Source organism: Convolutriloba macropyga, chromosome 10 (assembly GCF_964194025.1).
Source record: "Convolutriloba macropyga chromosome 10, txConMacr16.3, whole genome shotgun sequence".
In the NCBI taxonomy this organism is placed as follows: Eukaryota; Metazoa; Xenacoelomorpha; order Acoela; family Convolutidae; genus Convolutriloba; species Convolutriloba macropyga.
In genome coordinates, this window is record NC_134477.1 from 32,579,791 (window position 1) to 32,588,627 (window position 8,837).

The following is an 8,837-nucleotide window of genomic DNA, read 5'->3' on the forward strand; positions in this document are numbered from 1 at the left end:
AGTCGACACAAGTGAGATATTTAGTTCGCTAAGCAAATCCTATTTCGATTTTGCGTTTAGTGTACGCGCTGTGCGAAACAACTAAACTGATGGACTGACAATGATATGGGCCTCATGATTGGTACACAATATTGACTATGTTCGACATGGCGCAGCCAGCTGCTCGATAACAAGCATCATTAAGAATGAAGCCTTTTTGGGAGAAACCAAGCTCGAAACCTCGTCTCCAAAGGGATAAGTGGCAGATACAAGCGAAGTTGGCCCTCCTAGCTAAAGAGAAGATCACTTTAGACATTCTACTTGGCCCTCAACCAGAACAAGTAAAACTCTCGCTCGAATCGAACGACGAAGATACTATTCAAGTAAAATCTACTCAATCAGAACCTAGGGGACTAGCTAGGATTGCTGAGCTAAAAACGAAGTGAGAAAATCGCTTTTTCCACGACAATTAGAAATTGGGATCATATGTGGCGATAAACCTTGGAAAAAAGCAGACCGAAAATTCGACTATGTGATATAAATTAGCCTTATAACAGAAAGAAGGAGGATTGTATGTAGCCGCAACTAGCACTTCAAGAGGGATACGTTGACTAATATAGAACTTTGGCGAATCATGTTGGAGGATTTCATTCGACCAAGGCATAGCACATTTGATAGACATATGCTTCTTATAACAAAACAATTAATAGGAGAATGCATTGAAAATTTTTATGGAAATTTGACAAAATTTGCAAAAAAATGTGAACTTGGAAACCAAGAAGACACCTCATTCAGACACCTTTTTATTGCCAACATGGAAGATTCTGAAATTCAGAAATAGATATTGAAGGAACAGTCGAACCTGCCCCAGCATTACGTTCGGCAATTTTTGTTGAACTTGGTCATCGAAACCAAATTCAAGTCACTAACAGTCAGTCTAATCTACAAGTGAATGCTACAATAACACAACGCCAATTTCGTAGCTCGAATCAACGTTAAAATTTTCAAGTAGTAACTCGACCGGCGAATCAACTGTGTCGAAATTGTGGCCTGGCTTGGTCAGCCAATCACAAGGACTAATATATCGCTAATGGCAAAACTTGTAACAACTGAGGTCTCCAAAACCACTTTGCATGGGTGTGTCGCAAACCAAGATCCACCTTTACAAAAGCTGCCCGCCCCAATGTGAACTCAATTGATTATATTACAACCGACAACTCTGTTATTGCTGTTTTACACAAGAATTATAACAGAGAATGTGAATCTGATTACAATAGCTCTGATGACAATATAGTGGCCAGCATTGCAAGCAACACCCTTCAAGATTCTACAAACTGGAAATACAAAAGTGGGTCTTCTAAATTACTGTGGAAGTGTCTGAGGCTTTCTAAACGAATCACTTGCTACAGAAATTATTAACAACTCATCTCTTGCACGATGGCTGGCAACTGCACCCCCTAGAGATCTCAACTTTCGCGAAGGAGCCCATTCCTGTAATTGGCTCGATACAGACACCAGTGGAAAGTAATGGTTGTCGAATTGAAGAAGCAGATTTTGTTGTAGTCAGAGACGGCCTAAAACCACTCATTGGAAAAGATCTGTTTGATGCACTCGGCATATCAGTTACCCAAACTTCATTCTGAAGCGAAAGTAATATCATCAACAGAATCATTATTCAGTGTCCATTTAAAATCAGAAGAGCAAATCAATTTTCAAAACTGGTTTCACTTATAGGATGATCTAAAATACATAGTAACAAATCAAAATTTCAGAAACATGGTCAACCAAAACATCAAAAAGGCAAAATAGTTCCAATCAATTTACAAGACAAAATTAATACTGCAATTAAAAAAATACTTAAAGAAGGACATATAGGAAACATTAATAACTGTTCTGATCAATATTTTGATTCTCCCGATGTTATTACTGTCAACCGAAAACAAACTACAAAATTAGCTCTCAATTCCAAAACTCTTAATCAATTTATCCACAACAACAAGTTTTAGATGCCAAACATTGAAACACTGATCAACTCTTTATCTCAACTATTTACAGACTACAGAACTGCACGTATCGATTCAAAACTGGTTTTTATGGACTCAGCAATTTGCCTGCCAAAAAACTATTGACTATAGTGTCATCGGCCTCCAAAAACATTCTTTTCCGCTTGACCACATACTAAGCAAAAGTTCCGAAGAACATCTTTTTAGTCGCAGATTGTTTTAAAAAATTAGATGCAGATAACCTTCGTATAAATTTACTATATGACCATTTCGCCAAACAAGAAGCTTCGTGGTTAGGCTACAATATTACTCAATCAGGAATATCTCCTCTCGAATCTGAAACCGCTGCCATTCTTGCACTTAATACTCCTAATACACTTAAAAAACTTCGTTCTCTTCTCGGCTCCGTACATTATATCAGTAAACCTACAACCTAGATAATCTCTCCCACCCTTTAAGATAATTTCTTCGAGAATCAACTAAGCATATGTTGACTGAAGAAGATACAGTTGATTTAAATGCTATTAAAACCCGCATGGCAAATCACACTGAGATCACTCAGTACAAACCGCAACACGAAACACGCGTCGAATATGACGCTCCCCTTCCGGCCTCGGAGCAGCACTGGATCAGCTGACAGTTGATGGCTGGAAACCAATAACATTTGCCTCTAGACTTTAAAATGGTTAAGAAGAACTATACAGTTTTAATGAGTAAGAATTACTGGGAGTAGTCTTGTCTATCGAAAAATATTGAAAATTAATTTTTTAGAACAGAATTGTCAATTGTAACCGAACATCGAGCTCTTCTTTCAATTTTAAAAGAACATCATTCTAGGAAACCTTATAATAGTCCTTTGTCACGATAGCTAATTCATTTTTTACCATGCCAATTTCAAATTGAGCATTTAAATGGAGCAAAAATGAACCTAGTAGATTATATATCTGGTTACCCACATCAACCAGCAAAAAATTTTTCGAAATTTGACAAAAAATTTTTTAGTCGCTACTTTATCAAAAGTTCAATCAGATACTAATTTACTAAAAAGCACACAAAATTTCCGCTTTTCATCTCAATTAAATTCTTTGAGAAAATATATCTGATTTGCAAATTCACACTACATAACAACCTACAAATGATAATAAAATTTTAAACATCGATCCTGCACCGCCCGTACATATAACTTAAATACCGAAATTACCCGCAAACCAAATCACTACGCATAAAATGTCCATGAAGCTTTCTCATCATTCGAAGGTTAATCGTGCTTGGCAAGTATTAAATTACATGAAAATAATTTAGCGCCCGCCCGGCTGAATACTACTTCAAAATAACTACAACTTACCACTCCTATTTAAATACCTATTATGCACTGCGAGTACGCTAAAGTCAAAATAAATTAACAATTGCCCAGCAAAAATTCTAGTCAATTATACCTCATATAACGTCAAGAATACATAACCCTTCACTTGCAGCGCATACTACAAATACTATTCATTCTACACTAGCAAATACTCCTCGAATACCGAGTTTTGCGTCGCACAAGAAAAATCAATCATCTCTCACCTACCAAAATCTACTACAATTTAACGAATAAACCACTCTGATCTGTCAATTAAGCTCAAGTCACTCATTTTTTTCCTAACTAACACAAAAAATTCAAATTATTAAAATATTTCAGGTGCTCAATTGTAAACAATAAACAATTGCTTTTTGCCCCTTCTATCTCTACAAAACAGTTGTACAATTGTTCAAATTTTTTTACCTCAAAATTCTCAAAATTAGTCAAATCTCATCAATGAAATGAAAATCTGCACCCAAAACTTCATACCGGGCTTTGCTTTGCGTATCATTTACGACGGTTACCATACCGAATACGCCCCGCCAATCACCGTTAAATTCTAATCTAAGCACCCCCATAACAGATAGACCTCAAGTCTTGTCATTCGAGAAAGTGGTCGAAGAAGTGTTCAACATGAATCCAATAGCATCCTTGACGAGAAAGGACGCAGAACTCAAGGAAATGAATGACTGTATCGCCCGATCGGACGAGGACAGGTTGAAACAATTAAACCCCTATCTACACAGCTATTGGGGTGACCTCCACGTTAGTAGTGGTTGTGTGTGTATGGGCGAGAAGGTGGCTATCACCAACGAGTCCAAGGAAGCCCTCATTGAGGATCTTCAAGCTAGTCACGCGGGCAGCAGGGAAATGGTTTGTATGGCTCAACAATATTGGTGGCCAAACATGAACCGCGATCTCCTTGTCTGTTCAATAGAGTGTAAATCCTGCATTGCAATTGGTAAAAACTCTATATCAGTTATACTTGCTAATCAATATCAATCGCTTAAATCACTTTTCGTCCCTAAAAAAGAAATAGAAATAGTTTTCGCAGATCTATTAGCAATAGAAAAAAATCTATTAACAACTATTAACAAATGAAATTTTTCATTAACATGTATTGACAGATTTTCTAAATATTCATCCGCAGTAATTTCGAAAATTGCAAGTGCTTCAAATGTGATAAAGTTTTTTGACAATTATATAAAACTCCACAGACCAAGCTCGCTGTCTTATAGGTAACCAAGTAAAAACAAATTTTCTATAATAAATAAATAAATTTAATTCCAAGCAAATGGTTACACCGGGCAGTTGGTTTAGTAGAAAGACTTATAAGTACTATAAGACAACGCCTTTGCATGTATTAAAGAAGCACATTGTGATATATACATATCAAACGATCAAATAATGTGCTGAACTATTACTCATATAATCAATCAGTTCATTCGTTAACTTCTAGTTATTCAATGAGGTAGGTCATATCTCCGACTAAAAATTCAAGTGTTCAAATATGTTCATATGTCCCAGTTTTGTTTTTCCGTCTAATTTAATTCTTTGTCAGTTAAACCATAAATTAAGTTGCTTGTCAATCTCTCCTGTTTTGGTCTGAAAACAGTTTGCTAGTGGAATTGAGTCAGTATTCCCTAATTTAGGAATAGAGTTACAATCGTAACACGTTCACACAATAATCTTGAACGCTAAAATTTCACGCTACGTAAATTTATTGGATTCGCACTTCGAATCCATTGTCGAAAATTGAGACAAGCAATTAATTACCTTACATTCTAAGTTATCACATGGCGCAGCCAGCAATTAAAGAACGAGCCCATCTTTAGATAGAACCATTTTGGGAACTAGCAACACTAGAACCCCCATTGAGATGGGAAAAAGGTAAATTCATCCTGAAGCTGGCAATATTCGCAGAAGAAGGCATCCAATCAAATTATTACGAGAAGCACCCCCGGACGAGGACAGGTTGAAACAATGAAACAATTAAACCCCTATCTACACAGCTATTGGGGTGACCTCCACGTTAGTAGTAGTTGTGTGTGTATGGACGAGAAGGTGGCTATCACCAACGAGCCCAAGGAAACCCTCATTGAGGATCTTCAAACTAGTCACCCGAGCAGCTGGAGAAATGTTTGTATGGCTCAACAATATTGGTGGCCAAACATGAAACGCGATCTCCTTGTCTTTTCAATAGAGTATAAATCCTGCACTGCAATTGGTAAAAACTCTAAATCAGTTATATTACTAATCAATATCAATCGCATAAACCATGTTTCGTCCCTAACCAAGAAATAGAAATTGTTTTCTTAGATCTATTAACAATAGAAAAGAACTATCAACAAATATTAACAAATGAAATTTTTAATTTAACATTTATTGACTGATTTTCTAAGTATTCATCCGCAGAAATTTTGGAAATTGCAAGTGCTTCTAATGTAATAAAATTTTTCGACAATTATATAAAACTCCACAGACCAAGCTCGCTGTCTTATAGGTAACCAAGTAAAAACAAACTTTGTGTAAAAAATAAATAAATTTATTTCCGAGCAAATGGTCACTCCGGGCAGTTGGTTTAGTAGAAAGACTCATAAGTACTATAAGAGAACGCCTTCGCATGTATTAAAGAAGCACACTGCGCTATATACATATCAAAAGATCAAAAAATGTGCTGAACTATTACTCATATAATCAATCAGTTCAGTCGTTAACTTCTAGTTATTAAATGAGGTAGGATTTATCTCCGACTAAAAAGGCAAGTGTTCAAATATGTTCATATGTCCCACTTTTGTTTTTCCTTCTAGTTTCAATCTTTGTCAGTTAAACCATAAATTGAGTTGCTTGTCACTCTCTCCTGTTTTGGACTGAAAACAGTTCGTTAGTGGAATTGAGTCAGTATTCTCTAATTTAAGAATAGAGTTACAATCGTAACACGTGCACACAATAATCTTGAACGCTAAAATTTCAAACTACTTAAATTGTATTGGATTTTCACCTCGAATCCAGTGTCGAAAATTGAGACAAGCATTCGCTCTTCAATTAATTACCTTACGTTCTAAGTTATCACTTGGCGCGGCCAGCAATTAAAGAACGAGCCCATCTTTAGATAAAACCATTTTGGGAACTACCAACACTAGAACCCCCATTGAGATGGGAACAATGTAAATTCATCCTGAAGCTGGCAATACTCGCAGAAGAAGGCATCCAATCAAATTATTACGAGAGGCACCCCCGGACAAAGTCACTTTCAAAAAGAGCGAACCGATTTAAGAGGATTTTGTGGACAACAGCACCGCCCAAATTGAGAGATATAGAAAATTTCGTAATAAAGATTTCAGAAAAGGCGTGGCTCAATAAATGCGAAAAAATTGATGCAGCAGGAATCTTGTGTGGCATTAGGCCTTGGATATTTTGTTATACCAAAGCCGTCTCACTTACATACATTAGTCTAGGCACGGAAGACCGACGGATTTTTGGATCTCAAGAACCAACGGCACAGATTGATCAAATTTCTACGAAGGACCTCTGGGCTAGCTTGGACAATGTTTTAACAAAATAACATTTGATCGTTATACATTCCTCACACAAAAACAACTCAAAGGGGTGACAGTAGAGAAGTTTTACGGTTGTATATATTGCCAACAAGCAAACTGGAGAAACACAAAGAGAGCTGTTGAAAGAGACAGGGACGGCCATGGAAGTTTTGGAACTGGCAGTAAACGTTGAAATGGGCATTCAAATCTAATTGAAAGAATCGGGAACGGCGGCATATACTATTTCTACTCAAAATGCAAACACTTCTATATACAGCATACAAAACTCGTGGAATAGACTTAGATCGACAACGAATAACTCTAAACTTGCATTTTGACAATTTGTCCAAACTGTGGATACGCTTGTTGGGCTAGTCATCGTCAAAATTTCCCTGCATGGAAAAAGAACTGCATAAATTGTGGGATCACAAATCACTTTGCAAAAAGCAAAGAATCAAATGATGCCGAAACAACGCGTCAACAATGTTGACGATGCGTCTTCAGAAGCTGCTACCATTGTCACATCTGCAACGGTGGAGGAAGAAGTGAATCAAATTGATGCGATGATACAGAAACACAGAATGTAAGATGCCAACTAGTGACAGTCTCGGAGAAGTGGAGCCCGTCAACATGCATATTCATTTCGAAAACACTGAAAGAAAGGCCTTAGTGGATTGGTGGAGCGTTTGCACTACTATTAATAAGAGTCTAGGAAACGCAGTAGTACTGAATAGTATAGAAATCTACCGGACACAGACACCAGAATTTCACGATCTAAAGACATTCTCCAATGAGTTAATCAAGACATTTCGTGTAAAAAATAATACAGTGAAATGTAACGATTGGTTAGCTACGAATGTGAACGTTACCTTCGTAGGAGACGGCCACAGACCTATAATCGGCTGGGATTTGTTCCCACAACTTGGATATTCACTAACAGAATCTAAATAACTACTGATTGTCAGTCAAAATCAATGTTTAATCAAGAAACAAATAACCCCTGATTTTCCAGGCCTCAACTCTAGAATGAGTAAATATCTAAAACACGCATTTAAACCTACATTTCACAAACACTTCACACCAACACATCAAAAAGGACGACGAGTCCCTATAAATCTTCAACCTTTAGTGATTGCTGAACAAAAAATTTGTTCTAAGTTATCACTTGGCGCAGCCAGCAATTAAAGAACGAGCTCATCTTTAGATAGAACCATTTTGGGAACTACCAACACTAGAACCCCCATTGAGATGGGAGCAATGTAAATTCGTCCTGAAGCTGGCAATACTCGCAGAAGAAGGCATCCAATCAAATTATTACGAGAGGCATCCCCGGACGAGGACAGGTTGAAACAATTACACCCCTATCTACACACATATTGGTGTGACCTCCACGTTAGTAGTAGTTGTGTGTGTATGGACGAGAAGGTGGCTATCACCAACGAGCCCAAGGAAGCCCTCATTGAGGATCTTCAAACTAGTCACCCGGGCAGATGGAGAAATGTTTGTATGGCTCAACAATATTGGTGGCCAAACATGAAACGCGATCTCCTTGTCTTTTCAATAGAGTATAAATCCTGCACTGCAATTGGTAAAAACTCTAAATCAGTTATATTACTAATCAATATCAATCGCATAAACCATGTTTCGTCCCTAACCAAGAAATAGAAATTGTTTTCTTAGATCTATTAACAATAGAAAAGAACTATCAACAAATATTAACAAATGAAATTTTTAATTTAACATTTATTGACTGATTTTCTAAGTATTCATCCGCAGAAATTTTGGAAATTGCAAGTGCTTCTAATGTAATAAAATTTTTCGACAATTATATAAAACTCCACAGACCAAGCTCGCTGTCTTATAGGTAACCAAGTAAAAACAAATTTTGTGTAAAAAATAAATAAATTTATTTCCGAGCAAATGGTCACTCCGGGCAGTTGGTTTAGTAGAAAGACTCTTAAGTACTATAAGAGA